The sequence below is a fragment of the Ascaphus truei genome, chromosome 3, assembly GCF_040206685.1.
Source record: "Ascaphus truei isolate aAscTru1 chromosome 3, aAscTru1.hap1, whole genome shotgun sequence".
In the NCBI taxonomy this organism is placed as follows: domain Eukaryota; kingdom Metazoa; phylum Chordata; class Amphibia; order Anura; family Ascaphidae; genus Ascaphus; species Ascaphus truei.
The window spans coordinates 316,501,349-316,522,462 of record NC_134485.1 but is presented as its reverse complement, the minus strand read 5'-3'; positions in this window follow the sequence as shown (position 1 = coordinate 316,522,462).

The window sequence follows — 21,114 nt, the reverse complement described above, 5'->3', positions numbered from 1 at the left end:
TATATATATAGATAGATAGATAGATAGATAGATAGATAGATAGATATATGTATAATCCCTGGCCCCTGTTTATGGTGCTAGGTAGCTGCCAGGGATCCCACGGTTTCAGGGGTACCCAGATGGGCTTAAACCTTTATTGTATAGCCTGGTTACCCCCCTGACCATCACAAAACGCATCAATTTTCAAAAGTAAATAGGATTTATTTTTGGTATAAACACATTATTTCTTGTACTGGAACTCACCAAATTGATTTATGACGACACATGATGAAGACATTGATTTATTTAGCTGTTTAAGGCAATATAATTATACAAATGCGTTATCTTGATCAGCTGTCCTCAACACCAGTCTTCAGGCCACCCCCCCCCCACACAGGTCAGGTTTTCATGATATCCCAGCGTCAGCACAGGTGGCTCGATCAGTCCCTGCTTAAGCACAGGTGGCTCAATCAGTCCCTGCTTCAGCACAGGTGGCTCAATCAGTCCCTGCTTCAGCACAGGTGGCTCAATCAGTCCCTGCTTCAGCACAGGTGGTTCAGTCAGTGATTCAGCACAGGGGGCTCAGAGGCCCAGTCTTTGATTGAATCTAATTGAGGCACCTGTGCTGAAGCTGAGATATCCTGAAAAACTGAGCTGTTGGGGGGACTTGAGGAGTGGAGTTGAGCACCCCTGATCTAGATGACTGCCAATAAGCTCAGAACTGAAACTGGATTTTCAATCCTTTATTTTTCACAATATTTGTTTTGAAAATCTTCTTAGTGCTTCACTAAAATGTGAAAGAAATGTGGTCCCAGTATCACTATCAACTTGCCAAGTTTCATACAGTTATAGCTTTTGTTAGAAAGTTTTGTGTAAAAATGGCGCTTTAACATTACATGGCTCAGCGTACAAGAGGTTTATCTAACACTACACATAATATTATTTCAGTATTAATCTACTGTATGTATAATGCAATCATCCCATCTATGGTTTTGGCAACATATAATCTCGCCTCTTCAGTATCCGTATTAACTACCGTAAACAGAAAAGAGAAAGTGGACGCTGTTGAATGTGAGCTATTTTACATTTAAAACCATTTTATTGGAACTTATATAAAAATAATGATAGATTGGTATAGTGAATCTATGGCCAATCTGTTAGAAATACATGTATAAAAAATGGTACTATAAATGCAAAGATGCTGGCTGCAATATTCTGTTACTAGTGCGTCCACCTAACATTTATCCAACAGTAAACAGGTGGTAATTTAGTTAAATAGCACTAACACTTATTTACATAAACTCCCGATTCACTAATTGGATCTGAAGGACAAAGAATATCCCCTTTTGAAGGCCAAGTGAGAGGCCAAATAGGGGCGCAGTCACACACATTGCAATTAAAGAAATAGTGAAAATGCGCACATAGAGAATTGAAAACACAAAACCTGTGACGTAACCTCTCTATACACATCCATCGACCATGTTGATGGATGTGTAGCAATAAAGAAAACTTTAGAAAGAGATCTTATGATTAAGCTAGAACAAAGGGATTTTTTAATGGAGGGTATAAAATTTGTACTCGAACACTGTTTTTTGGTTTAACAACATGTATTGCCTCCAGAAATGCGGCACTGCAATGGGGCCCACGTTCGGACCTAGCTAAGCTAATATTTTTATGTCAAATTGGGAAACAGACAGGATATGGTCTGAACATCCCTTTTGTGCGAACCTGGTCTTCTAGAGAAGATACATCGATGACGTGCTGTTCATTTGGAGGGGTAGTGAGGACGAACTCAACTCCTTCATACAATATATAAATGACAACCAGATTAATTTGTCTTTCACATCTCGGTGGAGTAAAAAAAAGAGATAGACTTCCTTGATTTGACAATTTATGTAGAGAACAATACTCTTAAAATCAAAACCTTTTAAAAAAAAGTTGACTTTAATAATTACAGTATTTATTAAACACGAGTTGTCATCATAGACAATATATCGACAATATCCCTTATGGTCAGTTCCGATGGATAAGAAGAAATTGTACAGACCATGAGGTCTTTAAAAAACAGACCAAAATTCTGGGACCGGTTCGTGGAAAGAAAATATGATCCAGTTCTGATTGAAAAACATTAACTAGAGCAACTACTCTTAAACAGGAGAATTTGTTGATACCAAAAGCGAAAGTACAAAGCAATGAGTTTAACGTACCACTAACTTTAGGGCGGTCCTGCCCTTAAGTACAGCCAGAAGGCGGGGACCCCGTTGTCTCAGCTAAAACAGGACAGCTACAACCCCCTGCTGTCACTCAATTGCAGTACCAAAGGTGAGGGGGAAAACCCCATACCAACTACTGGCAACTTCATAGTACCAGGGTTTACTGCCAGCCCATTGGGCAGAATAGTATTCAGGGGGAACCCTGCTACACTCTCCCGCTGGTGGATTCCCAATGCCCCTACTTGGGTCCTAAATTTTCAGGTAACATTATCAATGAAACCTGAACAAAAACGAGATAACAGTTCACATGATCATCACATCAATAGTCATGTTGTACAGTTCTCTGTGAAAACAGCACGTCAGGTATTTGAATAAACACATACAAAATGACTGTAATATTAACATAGATTGCTCCAACATGGAGAACATTCTCATCAGTAATAGTGTTCAGGATCAGGCTTTCGCACTAATGCTCCTGACTCATCAGTGAATGTGATGGAGAACACCCTCTTAGGATTTCTTTCTGAGATATACATCACCTTGTCCATATACACTGATCACCCAACCTTCCAAACTTGCACTAGATACGCTATCCTCTCATGTATGTTGTGAAAGGTACTTCAGATGTGCTCTAGTACGTAAGCTTTTACAGCTTACGCTAGCCATTGTTCCATGTTGAGAGCTCCAGTACTTTTATACTACATGCCGCTCAGCGTGGCTCATCTTAGTCAGCCGGCGACCTTCAGCCTTACCTGGCTGTACTCAGTACAAGGATTCCTGAATAGGAGGCACATAATTTTCAGAAACATTACCAATAGGCTGTATATGACCTGCTATAATGTCTGCTTCTATTCCCCTCATCTCTCGGGCAGTCTCGTCAGGACTAAACACTCCTTCTGCCCACCAATCATGCACTATGGTCTCGGTTTCGAGCAAGAACCTTGTGTGGTCCATAAAGGGTACATATCCCTGAAACCCATAATGCCACCATGGTAGGGAACTAGGAGACTTTGCTACAGCAAACCCTGTCTGTTAGGTAGTGTCGGTGGAAGTAGAAATATCAGATATGACAGACATAGCATAATGACTAAATCCACTATGTAAAGGGTAGCTCGCTCTTTTCACTCGCCAGGCTCCAAAGAACAGAGGGCGCAGTCCACTGCATCCGATACCTCCCTTATTCTCCAAAGTCTTTAGGCATTGGTTATCAACGTGTCCCCTCCCTCTGGTGGAGATTAGAGATGGGGCACTCGGTGACGTAGATGGGGCGTGACTCTGAGTTGAGCCAGTAACTTTAGGCACCAATGTTTGACACGAAAAGATGCAACTGGAGTTTGCAGAAGTTTGCATTTTGCAATTGCAAACCCATGTGGTCCCGATTCCAGGCGGGAACGCCATTTTAGAAACAACACACGACCACTACACATGGCAGCCATCTTAGAACACTTCACAGCACACAGTTCTGTTTTTGAGGCAGAGATGGGGTATACGCTTTCCAGGATACATTTCCAACTGGAAGCCCCCAGAACTCAGACTTGAAAAAGAGATAGTTGGTCCTAGGAGACTGCTCCACTTGGGATGCTCCCCCAACGGCACAGTACATCATGCCAGAATTGGTACCCTAGGTCTTGTATCAGACAAGGGCCAGCCCCAGCCTTTCAACAGGCTAGAACATCAGATAGGGTAGCACACTCCCCGGTAACATACCCTCGGGGGGGTTGCCCCTATAATTGATATCCACGTGGGGGTCACACTACTGCGGAGACTGCTCCACCTAGTGTGCCTCCCCCACAGCACAGTGCGTCGTGCTATTTGGGGAAGGGGTGCCCAGAGTCATGTATCAGACAATTCCCTGACCCCCAGCCTTTAGACAGGCACACTGGCGAGAAGGTTCCACCCTCCCCGGGGTTGCACCAGGGAGAAAAAGTCCTTCTTTTAAATGAATGGGTGGCCAAGGGTTCCTGGCATAGCATCAGAGGCCCTGGCCCCCTTTCTGCACCATTTTCTTCCCTCCTTCATTAGCACTTGCTCTGGAAGCGTACCCCATTACTTCCAGCTTTGTTTCGCTGAAAACCTGTCCTGTTTGGATAACAGCATCTCAGCAGCGCCTCCAAATGTAACAGTGTTTCCCCCACCCAATCGCAGATAGGGGCCATTACAGGGTATATGATGACCTTCCTTCCTCAGAGGGAAGGAACAACTACTAACTTTAGGGCGGTCCTGCCCGTAAGTACAGCCAGAAGGCCCAGCTACAACAGGATGTATCACCCCCTGCTGTCACTCAAGTGCAGTAACAAAGGTGAGGGGGAAAACCCCGTACCAACTACAGACAACCTGATAGCACTAGGGTTTACTGCCATCCCATTGGGAAGAATAGCAGTTAGGGGGAACACTGCTACACTTAAAACAACTGAAAGACGCATGGAGAGATGTATGCTGGGTATTACCTGAAGACAGGAAAAATAATGAATGGGTAAAAAAAAGAAAACAAAAGTCTGTGACATTCTCACAATGGTAAAGAAAATGTGAAGATTGGACCTCGGCTCTGCCCTCGTGATGCACTGGGTGACGCCCCTCGCGCGAGTTCCGCAACACTCCTGCCAACAACTGACCTAGGCTCCGCCTCCGCACCGCATTCCGCAACGCAACAGAGGACGCTCCTGTCTCCAATACACGGCGCCGCCGCATTTCCAGAAGTACACGAGGGGTTAATGCTGTCAATTACTCCTCACCTGCACTTCCCCCGCCCCTGCCTATCAGTGGACTGAATATGTCTGAGGGGCAGTTCCCTTTAGTTACCTTGCAGCTGTGTGCTGCCTTTAACATTGGCTGTCCGCCCTTTAAGTACTGATCCAGTCCTCCCACACACTGGCTGAGCATAAACTCTTGTTTGTGTAGCCGTGCTTGCTGCTTGCTGGTGTTGCTGTTACTGTGCCATGCCTGACCTTTCGTTGTGACCCGTGCTCGTACCTGGACTTCTCTATTCTGTGCCCCTGGACCTCGGCTCACTTCTGGACTCCCGCTCTCTCCTCGACTATGGCTACGGATTACGACTACTCTCCTCTCTCCAACCCTTGACTACGGCAAGTACCACGACTTACCCGAACTCTCCTACCCTGACCTGGCAACATGACCCTGACTCTGCAATCCGGACCTGGTCTCGCGGTTGTAGGGCAGTGGTTATTTACATCCCCACCTCAGCCTCGCGGCCTAGTCTCGTTTGTGGTGAGCACACGTTACAAAAAATAAAATTGTAGAGGGCCAGACATATTGCAAGAAAAAATTACGATCGTTCGACAAAGATGGCACTCAACTGGATTCCAAAGGATACCAAAATAAAAAGACCAAAAGCAAGATGGCAGGATGAAATCAGAAAATGTGTTGGAGCAACATGGACAAAAGATTCTTGCAACTGCAGTATCTGGAAGGCAATTATGGAGGCCTTAATCCAGGAGTGGATTGAAAAGGGCTGAAAATTAGGATAATGTGTGTGTGTATAATATATATATCTGTTCCCCCCCAGGGGGAGCACTGTTCCCCTCTCCCCCCCTTGTGGGAGATTACATAGCCTATGCAACCTAGTGTGTGGTGCGATACCTGTTAGGTCAGGAGAGCTGAGCTGATCTGCGGTATTGTGGCGATCAGGCCAGGCTTAGGTTCTTCCTCTGGTTCTTCTCATGGTGCTTAGCGCCTCCAGCAGTATTGGGCACCAGGATGTTCGGAGGTCTGTCCCCCATTATTGCACTCATTCCCCCTCAGCCCCAGGACTGATACTCAGACTGAGGTATATTAGAACAGGATCTTTATTGGCTGGCACTCACTGCAGTTCTTCCTCACAGTGGTGCATGGTCTCAGAGGTTCTATTCCTCTGGATGGTGCTTTACCCTGATAGTGTAGGGCATTAGGCAGAATCTAATGTTCCCCCAGCTCAGAGGCTGGGGGTGAGCATTCTAATCCTGCCATAGGAGAGACTCAGAGCTCTCTGCTTCTTCTCTCTCCTAAAGAGCTCAAGCAGGCTCTGACTAACTTGGTCACACCCTCCTAGGAGACTCAAGAAGGGATGGGCTCATGGTCTATACCTATCCCTGATAGGCTTACACAGGCCATGAGTCACAACCTTACTTCTATCACAAATAAGAGGGGCATAAGGGGGGGTCAAGAGCCCACAGATTTAACATTTTAAAGCCTGCAGCTAGCAGGGACTTACATAACAGGGGGAAAGACAGGTATAAAGAGACATACCCTGTTTCATATATAGTGAGAGGAAAGGTGGTAAACTTGTGGATGGGAGATACATAAGCAAATGATGCCTATCCCTAATAAGGGTTAAATCAGGGGTGGGGAACGTCCGGCCCGCGAAATCATTTGGTCCGGCCCCCAGGAAGCAAGCCTGCAAGAATGGTTTAAAAAAAAAACTCCCCCTCTCCTGATTGGCTGCCCGTGCTGTCACTATGCCAAGATTTATTTTTTTTGGCCCGCCTCTTCCTACATGGAGCAAGTGTAGGGTGCAAGCCGGGCCTCCCCTTCCCTCAGCACTGCCCCCTCCCTTCTCTCCTCCAGTAATGCCAGGCTCCTTAGGCTCCGCCCCTCTGTCCCTCCCTTTAGGCTCCGCGGGCCTACCAGTCTCATCTGCAATGGCTACCTATGCTGCTCCAGCAGCCCATCCATGGGCCCTAGGTAACCCACATGCCCCCTTATACCGCATCCCAGGCACCTTACCCACCCCAAGGGGGGAGAGGCCTTATTTTTGTGTGTGTTTGCAGAGGTGGGCTTATTGTGTGTGTGTCACTGTGTGTGTGTCTGGCACTGTCACTGTGTGTAATTTTCAAAGCGTCAGGGGAGTTCGTCTCGAAGTCATAAAAAATAGAAAAAACATATCATAGTGCAAAAATGTTTAAACAGTAAAAAAAGTGAAATTTCTGCCAAAATGACTACTCACATTTTAAGTAGTCAATTTAGACAGTCATCCAACTTAAGGGGTGGATGCGCCCTATGTGTGAACAGCAGCCACCAATCACAACCTCCAAGGGAGAAACTAGAGAGAGACCATATAGTGTAGAGGTAATACAATTATATTGTCAAAACATGATTCAAGGCTTACACGTCATACGGTCGATGTGGGCACTCATATGTAGTAGTTGGCGGATAGCCCAGCGGCTCGCGATTCCTCTGGGTATCTGGTCACCTCTGCTCTGGAGACACTTGTATTCACACCGGAGCTTTCGTCCCTTCACTTCCGGCACGCCGAGGGACTCACAGGCTCCCGCTGCGTCACTTCCGGTGCGCCTAGGACTTCCGGATCGGATGGTAACAGTGAATTGCAAGTGCCTCCCTTCTCGTGGCTGTTGGACTGGAACACTCTACGCGTTTCGTCGCTCTATCTGGCGACTTCCTCAGGCTCCTGAGGAAGTCGCCAGATAGAGCGACGAAAAGCGTAGAGTGTTCCAGTCCAACAGCCACGAGAAGGGAGGCACTTGCAATTCACTGTTACCATCCGATCCGGAAGTCCTAGGCGCACCGGAAGTGACGCAGCGGGAGCCTGTGAGTCCCTCGGCGTGCCGGAAGTGAAGGGACGAAAGCTCCGGTGTGAATACAAGTGTCTCCAGAGAGAGCAGAGGTGACCAGATACCCAGAGGAATCGCGAGCCGCTGGGTTATCCGCCAACTACTACATATGAGTGCCCACATCGACCGTATGACGTGTAAGCCTTGAATCATGTTTTGACAATATAATTGTATTACCTCTACACTATATGGTCTCTCTCTTGTTTCTCCCTTGGAGGTTGTGATTGGTGGCTGCTGTTCACACATAGGGCGCATCCACCCCTTAAGTTGGATGACTGTCTAAATTGACTACTTAAAATGTGAGTAGTCATTTTGGAAGAAATTTCACTTTTTTTACTGTTTAAACATTTTTGCACTATGATATGTTTTTTCTATTTTTTATGACTTCGAGACGAACTCCCGTGACGCTTTGAAAATTATCCATGAGAAGACAAGTGAAACGGTCTTTTTTCAAGGGTTGTAGTTTATTTTGAGGTTTTTTTCACCTTATATATGCACTTTAAATAGGCACGTGCACATCACTGTTTTTGCACTGTCACTGGTTGTATTTATCACATTACCACTGTCACAATAGTGATCATTATTATTATCATATTTTGGGTTTGTTTTGAGCGCTATTGTTATTGTTTTCCACGCACTGTCACTGTGTGTGTCTGGCACTGTCACTATGTGTGTCTGGCACTGTCACTGTGTGTGTCTGGTACTGTCACTGTGTGTGTGTGTGTGACTGTCACTGCGTGTCTCTGTCTGTCTGTCTGTGTGTGTGTGTGTGTGTGTCACAGTCACTGTGTGTGTGTGTCACAGTCACTGTGTGTGTGTGTGTCACAGTCACTGTGTGTGTGTCACTGTCTCTATGTGTGTGTGTCTCACTGTCTCTGTGTGTGTCACTGTCTGTGTGTGTGTGTGTGTGTGTGTGTGTGTGTGTGTGTGTGTGTGTGTGTGTGTGTCAGTCAGTCAGTCACCCAAGTGTCAGTCAGTCAGTCACCTACCCAAGTGTCAGTCAGTCACCCACCCAAGTGTCAGTCAGTCACCCACCCAAGTGTCAGTCAGTCACCCACCCAAGTGTCAGTCAGTCACCCACCCAAGTGTCAGTCAGTCAGTCACCCAAGTGTCAGTCAGTCACCCAAGTGTCAGTCAGTCAGTCACCCACCCAAGTGTCAGTCAGTCAGTCGCACAAGTGTCAGTCAGTCCAGTCACCCAAGTGTCAGTCAGTCAGTCACCCGTGTCAATCAGTCACCCACCCAAGTGTCAGTCAGTCATCCACCCAAGTGTCAGTCAGTCAGTCACCCAAGTGTCAGTCAGTCACCCAAGTGTCAGTCAGTCACCCACCCAAGTGTCAGTCAGTCACCCAAGTGTCAGTCAGTCACCCACCCAAGTGTCAGTCAGTCAGTCACCCAAGTGTCAGTCACTCCCCCCCCCAATGATCTGTGCCCCATAAAATGACTCAGTGTGATCTAAGCTGTCAGACGTACCTCATGCATCTCAAATTGCCACTTCTTGCAGCTGATTGTCATTCTTGTTTAGAGAGTGTCTGAAAGTGAGTGAGTGTATGAGTGAGAGGGTCTGAGAGTGTGTGATTCCCCCCCCTGCTCCGATGTGTGTGTGTGTGTGTGTGTGTGTACACAGACACCAACCCACAGTCAGTCATAGTCACCCAAGTGTCAGTCAGTCAGTCACCCAAGTGTCAGTCAGTCAGTCACCCAAGTGTCAGTCAGTCAGTCACCCACCCAAGTGTCAGTCAGTCAGTCACCCACCCAAGTGTCAGTCAGTCAGTCACCCACCCAAGTGTCAGTCAGTCACCCACCCAAGTGTCAGTCAGTCAGTCACCCACCCAAGTGTCAGTCAGTCAGTCAGTCACCCACCCAAGTGGCAGTCAGTCACCCAAGTGTCAGTCAGCCACCCACCCAAGTGTCAGTCAGTCAGTCACCCACCCAAGTGTCAGTCAGTCAGTCACCCAAGTGTCAGTCAGTCACCCAAGTGTCAGTCAGTCACCCAAGTGTCAGTCAGTCACCCACCCAAGTGTCAGTCAGTCAGTCACCCAAGTGTCAGTCAGTCACCCAAGTGTCAGTCAGTCAGTCGCACAATTGTCAGTCAGTCAGTCACACAAGTGTCAGTTAGTCAGTAAGTCACACAAGTGTCAGTCAGTCAGTCAGTCAGTCACACAAGTGTCAGTCAGTCACCCACCCAAACTTGGAAAAGCAGTTGCGAGTAGCAACATCATCAATACCAGCTAACATCACACGCCTCACCAAAGAGAAGCAGTTCCAGCCATCACATTAGGGGTGAGTTAATGAAATGTTTGACCAAATATAGCAGGCTAATTTTTAAGTTGATAATTGTGTATGGCCCGCGAATGATGTTATAAATATCCAAATGGCCCTTGGCAGAAAAAAGGTTCCACACCCCTGGATTAAATGCTCAGGGAAGGTTTTCCAAATGAAACCAGGTGCAGTTCACCTGGCCTTGATTAACAGAGTATAAAAAAGGCCAGACTGGATCAGTTCTTCCCTCTCCCCTTATACCAGCTAAGGCCCCGCTCCCTCAGTCAGCGCGCCCGCATTGCAGACAGGCAGGGCGCTGACAGACACAGACCGCGATATGCGGTCTGTAGGGAGCGGGAGCCGGACGGGAGTGGGAGGGGGGGGGGGCATGGTTTGAGTAGAGGGACCCGCTACTCCCCCCCTCCCTCCACGGGCTCAGGCTCGGTCTGCAGGAGGGAGCTGCTGCGGGCTGCTGGAAGGTAAGCAGCTCCCTCCCCCTTCCCCCACAAATGCCCTCACACACGCTGACACTGAGAGACACACACACACACACCACCCCCTACCTTGTGTAGGAAGCTGTGTGACAGCTCCCGCCCCCGCCGCTGATTGGCTCATCAGCTTCACCACGTGACGCGTCACCGCTCGGGATCACAATTTTCTTGCATCCCCTGGCGTCTGATGTGTCACAGTGTGTAGTGAGCCGTGCAGCGAGGGGGGACTGGGACCAGCTCACAAGGATTCCCCTGCTGGTGGGGAACGCTCGCGCGGCCGCCCGCGCCGCTGAGCGCAGCGGGTCCCAGCCCTAAGAGAGCTGGATGCTACAGACAGGCAGACAGACTGCAACAGGTTTGGTTTATGATATGTGTTTTATTGTTTGGTAAGTGGGAGAGCCACCCAAAGATAGCTAGAGAATTGCTGTCTAGTTAATGCTCAGATAGAGCAAGGATTTATTTTGATTATTTTGTTTGTCCTGATTTTGTCTGCTGGAGTGACAAAGAAAATACAGCACTTAATCAGAGATGGATGGCACTGTGACTGTGCTTTACCCTAAAAGACAATGGGGTTTAAGGTTCCCAGACAAGAACCCTTGAAGCAAAAATGGTATTTTGTCAATATATAAGGTGTCATATATATATATATATATATATATATATATATATATATATATATATATATATATATATCTTTTTAAAGATCTCTTTCTTCCTCATGTCTACTGTCAATAATTATTATATAGTATAAATGTTATTTTAACATTGAGTTTGCTTCCACCTTTCTCAATGACATCAGAATCTTTTCCCTTTTCATTCTGTAACATGTTTCCCCACCTTAAGAGAGATGCACTGCTGTTACCTGGTAGGCTCACAGAAGGCCTTGAGCATCTGACGATGTTGCTGGGGATAGACAAGACAGGCTTTCGGTACTTGGATTGTTCTTTTCTCTGTGTTGTAGCGCCTCCATTCCCACATGGCCTATTGTAGATACAGTAGTTGAAGTCCCCTCTGGAAAACACTCTCACCCTCTCCTTGAAGAACTGCAGCCTCAGGCAGGAGTATAAAACAGTAACTAATCTTTATTCTTAGGGTATAGCAACAGCATACATCCGTACACTTTCCTATCTGCAGCAAGAGAGATGATCCCCCACTGGGCCCTACATAACCCAGCAGAGTGTCACCTCGCAGCTTGCTCTTCTCTTGAGTCCCTGGACTCAAACCCCAGGGCTTGAGGTCTCAAAGGTCTATCCCTTACTCCCACACTCCCTGGTGGAGTGTGGGGTAGATGATGCCACTCCTCTGAGGGAGGGGAAGTAAGGTGAACAAGAGCCCTTGCTCCACACTTCCACACACAGAACAGACTAAATTTGGAGCTGGAGCCCCTTTTTGTTACCAGGGGAGGGTCCCAGGTCACTGCCCCTATTATGGGTAGTACTTTGGCCTTGGACCACCCCCGTCACTTCTAGGGAGTTGTTTACTACAGATGGCCGAGATTAACCCTAACACTGCCTGCACTGGTACCAGGGCTTATGTGTTAGGCAGGGCAGATAAGTAGCCCAGGGGGTATCTGGCTACAATTCTATATGGCATGACCACCTCCTCGATTTGTGCAGGGGCCCCACCCCTGAGCAAGAGTACCCATGTGCTGAAGCCCATCTAGGTTGAGATTATGTTTGTGCTCCTTAACTCAAATCTCAATAGATATAAGGCATATTTTCAAAGACAAGCTCCTCTTCTATTACAAGTGCAATTGCTTTTATCAACTTGAAGTGCCAGGACTTGCTCAAAGGTTGGGCACTTAGTAAAGTCAGCGGGGAGCAATTTTTATCACTTTCTCCAACTCATTTCATACCCCAAATGACTTGCCTGTCAGAGAAGATAGAGTGTCTATAATGAAAAGACCATGAGATAGTAAGTATTTTGAAAAATCGGGCACATTGGATGTTAATTTTACTTGCAAATTGTCTTAAAAGTACAAGAATTGTAACACTTCCTGTTTGTGCGTTGATATACTGTAGGAAGTGAGCTTAACCTGGGGGTTATCATTGATGGCCACTAAAAGGGAAATATGTATATTATGGAAGTCTGGTGACAGTACCAAGGTCTTGGGCTGTCAGCCTCAAAGGATCCTCACATTCTTGCAATATCCCCTGTGACTAACTGAGGTGGACAGGTCACCATTTAGTTTGAGGTCTATAGTAGAAATAAAAGATGTTTTGTGTGTCATGGGATGCATTAGATTACAAAATACATATTTCTAACCAGCACATTCAGCTGTTCAATTGAGTCCAAAAAACATTGGTCTAGATAAACTTTATATGTGAGATATCAATTTGTCACTCAAACACTGCACTTAAAACATAAAGTTTCACATACAGGTGTGCATATTTAGTATGCAGATGCAACAGTGAAGACTAGATGTTATAGAAATTAAGTTAGGAAGTCTTTTATATGTAGCCCTGTTTCTTTCCCCCCCCCCCTCCCTCCTTCTTGAAACATGTTGTTGCTACTACTGATGTCTTGGTGCGTGCATACCTGTGAGGGTCCAGGAAAGCTGAGATATCCGCGATGAGGTGGGGACCAGGACAGGCTTACGGTGATCCTTATGTTCTTTCCATAGTGATACAGCGTCTCCAGACACGATAGGCTACAGCAAGGCTGCAGGCAGTCCCTACCATGGCAGTTCTTTCTCTCCAATACCTCTGGCTAATAGACCGCAACTGAGCCAGGGATATATAAATGAGGACTTTATTTGTAGCAACCTCTGCAGATGGTAAACATCGTTGCATATAGTAGAGTAGTGGTCTCAGATCCCTGGATGGTGCTGGCCAGCAGTTAATGGATGAGGCCTTGTGCCATGCACAGATCTTGCTCTCCCAGCCCCCGGAGGGGCTGAGCTCCTCTCTCTTCCCTGGGGGAAGGACGACTCCCACCTCCTCTCTCCAGGCGTGGGGGAGGGGAACTAACACACGCTCCTCTCCCCAGGAGGGGTGGGGAAGAACTGACCCACATTACAATTTAGAAAGCCTCCTCCCTACTGCAAAAGGGGAGGGCACAGGGTCTGCACCAGGATTGGCTGCAACACAGATCCCATGACACCAACGCTCTGGCAACTCAGGGTGGCTGCATATGGAGGGGGGGGGGGCTAAACACCATAGGATAGCCTGTCACTACCTGTAGCTACTGGGACTTACGTGACAGGAGGGGCAGAAAGATAGCTGGACCAGCCATGGCTATACATATACATATATCACTCCTCATCACCTTTTTAACTTGGGAGGTCTTTCACTTTGCTGCAAGAACAGGACCTACTATGGTTCTTTCCCCCCATACAGAGGTAAAAGGAAGGGTTCCCAGTGTAGTGTAGGACCTGAATTTTTGGTTATACCTTGACGTTTGGTATGCAGACTTACGACGCTTTGGCCAAAGGGTTAAACTAAATAACCAAGTAATTATTGAAGTATTTAAACTTTATACTTATTACCATATATGTTTTGTCAATTGGATGTAGCATTGGGCACCACTGTCTTTTGTTGTATACATTTGCCACGCTCAGTAGCACTCATTTTGGCATAAATATATATTCATGATGTGGTGGGTGTAGGAGTTTGAGCTAGCTGGGAGTGTGTGTTATATATATATATATATATATATATATATATATATATATATATATTGTGACAAACGCCCCTCTTTTGTAGCGCTGACGTCTGTCTGGGTTCTTCCTTACACAGTCTTCTAGGGTTAATTATACAACAAACAGGATCATGCAAAGTATTACGTTGCTTAATTCAGGCTTCTGCCTGCTTTATTTTCATCCAAATAAGGGACTGCAGCTTTAACATGTGTAGGCAGGGGGCACTTAGACATTAACCTTCAGCGGTTTACTCATATCAGTGTTACAGCATTTCACACAGTGTCACTTATCAGAACCAAACCAAATCAAATAAACAAAATCCTATCCCATTCAGGGATCTAACTACACCGCAGCATCAGCCTCTCTAAGGCTAAGGTCCCGTTGCACGCGTCCGCACGGCTGGCTTGCTTGCCGGCGGCGCGTGCAACTCGCTGTACCGCGATCTGCGGTCTACAGGATGCTTTTCTCGGAGCGGGGGGGGCGTGGCCAAACGGGTTGGGGGGGGGGGCGCGGCCATGACGTGAGGGGGCGCGGCCATGACGTGAGGGGCCGGAGCGGGAGGTGGGAGGATTGACTGGGAGGATTGACAGGGAGGGGGGGCGTGGCTTGAGCGGAGGGACCCGCTACTCTTCCCCACTCCTCCCTCCACGGGCTGCCACGGGCTGCAGTTAAGTAAAAAAAACACACATGCACGCATGCACTCATACATACATACATACATACACACACACACACACACACACAGGCAGGCACTCACGCACTCATACACACACACACAGACAGAGACAGGCACGCACACAGACAGGCACACACATACACACACTCATACACACACACAGGCACTCAGGCACACACATACACACACACACAGGCACTCAGGCACACACATATACAGACAGGCACTCACCTGCTTTCACTCCACACTCCTCCCCGCTCCCCGAAGCCTCTCCTCCTCCCGCAGCCTCCCCTCCCCATTGGCTCACAGCCACACCACGTGACGCGTCGAAGCTAGGAAACACCATTCTGTGGTGTCTCCTAGCGGATGACGCGCCACAGCGTGTGATCAGCTGTGCAGCCAGTGGGGACCGGGACCGACTCGCGAGGATTCCCCTGCTGGTGGGGAACTCGCTACATTGCCGCCCGCGCCAACGAGCGCAGCGGGTCCCAACTAACTTGGTTCCCCAGTTTAAAAGAATGCCCTCTCATTTAGGGTCACTAGATAAAGCATAGTCTTTTAGATACAGCAATAAAGATTTGTTTGTCTTATCTGTTCGTGGTGGGAACTCAGTCCCAAGTGTCCACCCCGAACTGGATGCAGGGGAGCAGCGAAAGCCTCAGTATCCAGGCTCCAAGAAGAGACAGTGAAATGCAAACCTCTCTGCTCTAAATACCTGTGCTAGTGATTAGGAGAGCAGATGAGGGAGAACTAGACACATTGTAATCTGTGGTCTGGATTTTCCATCCACCAGCCTGAGTTAATGTGAAGCTGTGGAATGGATCATTTTTAACTATTCCTGCACTTTCTGACCTAAAATGGGGCAGAACGCTTCCTAACATCTTTGGACTATGTCACATATCCTCCTCCCCAGCTCACACCTACTGGGGTGAGCGACCATGGACCTAACTGGGGTGAGCGTCCTACCTGAAATACTTAAGCTAATTCCCCAGTACAATATTAATCATTCACATGACACGAATATGAACTTCATATATTTACCAACAAAAAGGGCCATCAACCCTGTATAGTAATTTGTAGTTTAGCTACATTTTCAACACAGAGAACCAATATAACATTGCAATAGTGACAAAATGCTTATTCTAGAGGCCTAATATAGCATAACTACACTAGCTTATTTGCATAGTTAAGTGTCCGTGACATAGTCCACACGTGTAAAAAATAAATCGGTCAGTTCCCCAAACATTTTTTTTTCTTGACTTCCAGTCCATTACATGCTCTGACTTTATTTCAGAGCCCGCTGCATCCTGCAAATGACTGGACTGTTTCTTCAGCCACTGATGAGACACTCGAACCGGATTCTCCTTGGCTCCACAGTGTGGTCCAGAGTGGCGAGATCTGGAACTAATCAGGCGCCGTGTTGACCTTCGTTGTTTTTTCTTTTCAATCTTTGATTTCCCTTTTAGGGCCATTACCAGGCCTTTGGGATTTGGAGACCTAGTTGCCTCTGCACAAACGTAGTCCATATTAACAACATCATCAGGATCTGTCAACAAGTTTGTGTTTTCAGGAACTGCCACCCACTTGGCTAAAACATCTTCTGTGTTGGCCTGGGTGCGTTCACTAGTTTGATAATCTGCTGGACAACGTAAATGAATTTGAGGATCTGGATTTTTGAATCCCAGATCAGGGAGTATATTCTCAGGAGGGTGCCTATCTGTTTCTGGAATAGCAGCAGCACAGTCAAAGTCAATTCTTTCTCCTTCCTCTTTGTCATCAGTGAGGGCATTGACTTTACGTGTATACTGTAGGAACGTACAGCTTGCTTGGTTAGGAGGTAGGATTGAAAGCCCAACTGAACCACTTTAGCAGCTTCTCCCATGTCCTGGTAGCGTCTTTGTTGCCGTCCTTCTTTATTTCTTTTTCCACTCAGTGCGGCTGCTAATTCAACTTCTTTGGAGTTGAGTTGCGACTCCATGTCTGTCATCTGTTTCAGAGCAAGGTTTAACTCTGTTTCATTTTCTCTATTCTTGACCTGCAGCTGCAGGTGCTCCTCCCGGGTCTTGTCCAGCTCCAGCAGCAGCCGGGCCCCCTCATTTGCCGTGTGGTCCAGCTGCTTGTGGATATCGGCCATCTCGCTTTCATAGCGCAATGTCGCGCTCAGCCATCTGCTTCTGCAGCTCTTCCTGCATTTCTAACTTTTCCTGGATCAATTGCTTCTCCACTTTGCCTGCTTGGTGAAGCTTCTTATCACCTTCACTGATCTGGTCAGTCAAGTCTGATTTTTTCTGTGTCAGAATTACATTCACTCTCTTTACAGTCTCTAAATTACTCAGGGCATTCTCACAGGTTTCCATCAATATTCCCAGCTCTGTGTTCAGCCCATGGCCCTCCAGGCGTAAGTGTTGCACCTCTGTGCTGAGCGCGTGAACCTCTTGCAGAGCCTTCCCGTATTTCTGTTTTAGCATAGCAATCGATTTGTCAGACTTAATCTGTTTTTCATCCATGGTGGCAATTACGGTTTTGGCCTTTTCCAGACTAGTCGTCACCTCTTCCAGCTCACTCCGTAAGAGAGACTCTGTTTTCTTCAAAGCCTCGTGCTCTTGTAAAGCTGGGAGTATACACCTCTGTAACTCTGCGTTTGCTTCTCGCTCCCTCTTGTTAGATTCTCGCTCCTACATGAATCCTTGCCACAGGACTTCATAATCCTGGCGGGCAGCTTGGAGTGCAGAAACCCAAGCCTCTTTACCCTGGATCAAGGATTCAGCTTCCCTTTACTCCTCCTTTTCCATTGCCACTGTTCCCGTGACAATTCTGCCGGTCACTCCGGTCTGCAGCACATCTTTCTGACGCATGTCCTGACAGCGCAGGTTCAAGTGGCTCGGTCACTTCCCCTGTAACTTGAGGAACAGTTTTCTTTTTCTTCTTTTTTTTTGCTTTATTAGCTCCAGAGATATCAGTGGTACTGGGCACACACTCACTGGTAGCTTCCACATCTTGCTTGCACTCACAGGGCGTTGTTTGCTTTTGCAGCTGTTTGTCTTTGAAAATTTGGGGGCACACATCTTCCATGTGACCTACTTCATGACAGGCCCAGCATACTAAATTCATCTGTGGGTAAAAATCTCTTCCAGGGGCCACATAAGAGTTGTCGTCATCATCATCATCATCATCATCATCATCATCATCATCATCATCATCGTATGGCCTGAAGGGACACTGTTTTTCATGGTTATGTACATTACAAAACAAACATTTCACGTCGGCCATTTTAGAAACCCGGCAGGGACAACTTCCTAGCTGCAATTTTCACTTTCTTCAGCAAAACATTTTGGTTTTCTGTTTGGGTTCAGGGTGCTATTGCATCCACACTTTGCACATTCTCTGTGTATGCTGGAAGCACAACTGGTTATACACAGTGGAACAGACTTCACTCACAGCATCTGTACTTTTACTTCGGCTGGGCGGTCATTTTAAACCCCCGCATTTATTTGCAAACCCACAGACCTTTTAGTGTCGACCCGCATTCTCCACCATATGTGACAAACGCCCCTCTTTTGTAGCGCTGACGTCTGTCTGGGTTCTTCCCGACACAGTCTTCTAGGGTTAATTATATAACAAACAGGATCATGCAAAGTATTACGTTGCTTAATTCAGGCTTCTGCCTGCTTTATTTTCATCCAAATAAGGGACTGCAGCTTTAACATGTGTAGGCAGGGGGCACTTAGACATTAACCTTCAGCGGTTTACTCATATCAGTGTTACAGCATTTCACACAGTGTCACTTATCAGAACCAAACCAAATCAAATAAACAAAATCCTATCCCATTCAGGGATCTAACTACACCACAGCATCAGCCTCTCTAACTGCTGCTGGGCCAACTAACCTGGTTCCCCAGTTTAAAAGAATGCCCTCTCATTTAGGGTCACTAGATAAAGCATAGTCTTTTAGATACAGCAATAAAGATTTGTTTGTCTTATCTGTTCGTGGTGGGAACTCAGTCCCAAGTGTCCAGGCAAATCCTCTGGTACTGTGTTACTTGAAGGGGCCGTCCACCCCGAACTGGATGCAGGGGAGCAGCGAAAGCCCCAGTCTCCAGGCTCCAAGAAGAGAGAGTGAAATGCAAACCTCTCTGCTCTAAATACCTGTGCTAGTGATTAGGAGAGCAGGTGAGGGAGAACTAGACACATTGTAATCTGTGGTCTGGATTTTCCATCCACCAGCCTGAGTTAATGTGAAGCTGTGGAATGGATAATTTTTAACTATTCTTGCACTTTCTGACCTAAAACGGGACAGAAAGCTGCCTAACATCTTTGGACTATTTCACTATATATATATATATATATATATATAGTGCATAATAAATGAGTTCTTCAGTATTCGGTGATACACTGGCGACACACTTTATTCGAGCTTGGCTAGTCCCACGAATTCGGGTATACCCGGGTGTATTGAGGTTTGTGACTGTTTTCTGCCCGAGTGCATTGAGTTATTTTCCAAGCAGGGATTGAAGCATTTTATTCCCTCTGGCTGCAATACTGCACAGTATATATATATAAACTGCATTACAATTCATGAATTTATGCCATCTGGTAGACACGCGAAGCATTGCAGCCTATTAAATCCTAATCATTATCATTTAACAGATCAGCCGCCCATCAGCCAGGCATGAACCCAGGCTGGGAAGGCAAATGCAACGGGGCTTGTCAGAGGTCAGGAGTGGCGCATTCCAGGTATCTGCCAGGTACATACCGGGTATTTGCTCGAATAAAGTGTGTCGGTGCAGTACCTTTTTTATTGGACTAACAATTTATGTCATAGGACAAGCTTTCGAGAGTTCTCCTCTCTTCTTCAGGTCAGGCAATACTGATATACAAAGGAATCTATGGCTAAAACAGTGTGGAGAGAGGGGAAAAAAAAAAACCTGTTGTTTTTTTTCCCCCCTCTCTCCACACTGTTTTAGCCATAGATTCCTTTGTATATCAGTATTGCTTGACCTGAAGAAGAGAGGAGAACTCTCGAAAGCTTGTCCTATGACATAAATTGTTAGTCCAATAAAAAAGGTATCACTGAATACTGAAGAACTCATTTATTCTGCACTATCGCAACTGGACTAACACGGCTATTTTCTGATATATATATATATATATATATATATATATATATATATATATATATATATATATATATATATACACCACAATACTGAGTTAAGTTATGGTGAGTAAAAAAAGTGACAAAAACCCTCCACAGGAAAGCAAATGTGCAAATACAACTGTATGCTCATCTGCATGCAACCTTAAGCCTATAAGGAACCATGTTAAAAATGGTTTTTGAGCCAAAAAGTGACACTGTGTGCACATTTGCATGTCATTTCCCAGAATCCCTTGCTGCAGTGGAAGTGCTGTATGCTGGGTGATGATGGGGAAAGGCGGGGTTGCAGACCTGCCTAAGACATGCAGATGAGCATACAGTTGTATATATATGTATATATGTATATATGTATGTATATATATGTATATATATATGTATATATATATATGTATATATGTGTATATATATATGTATATATATATAAGACACACAGATGAAAAGAACATAGACAATCCCCTTAGTAGCACTCTAAATTACACCTAAACTAATCTATAAGATAAAGATGGTTAAAAAGAAACAGATGCTCCGCCAATTCAGAAAAAATGAACAAGATTTTATTAATTAAACAACAAGACACACTAACTTAAAAACATAAAAATACTAAAGACAGCCTATGAAAATATATATGTATCAAAAATATAAAGAGAGGACTACTAATCAAACACTTTCAGTATTACAAAGAGAAAAAAAAAAACTAAAGTGTGTCTAAATAAAGTTTAAATAATGACAACAAAGTAGTTTAATCTAACATAATAGGCAATACAAAATATATTCCCACTGACATATGCATGAAACAATAATAAATCATTGCGTTGGAAAAAGTATATATTCAATGACCCAGTATATAGCCAGGAAAAATTAGTATGTATACCAAAAACAGAGGGGGAAAAAAGAAATAAAGCAACCAGGGAAAAATAATATAACAATAATAATAGTTATACCCTGAACAGCATTTCCCCAAAATGAAATCAATGAGAACTGATGCAGCAAATAAAGAAAAATATGACTAATAAAGACATCTGTTTCTTTTTAACCATCTTTATCTTATAGATTAGTTTAGGTGTAATTTAGAGTGCTACTAAGGGGATTGTCTATGTTCTTTTCATCTGTGTGTCTTATATAGTTTTCACTATCC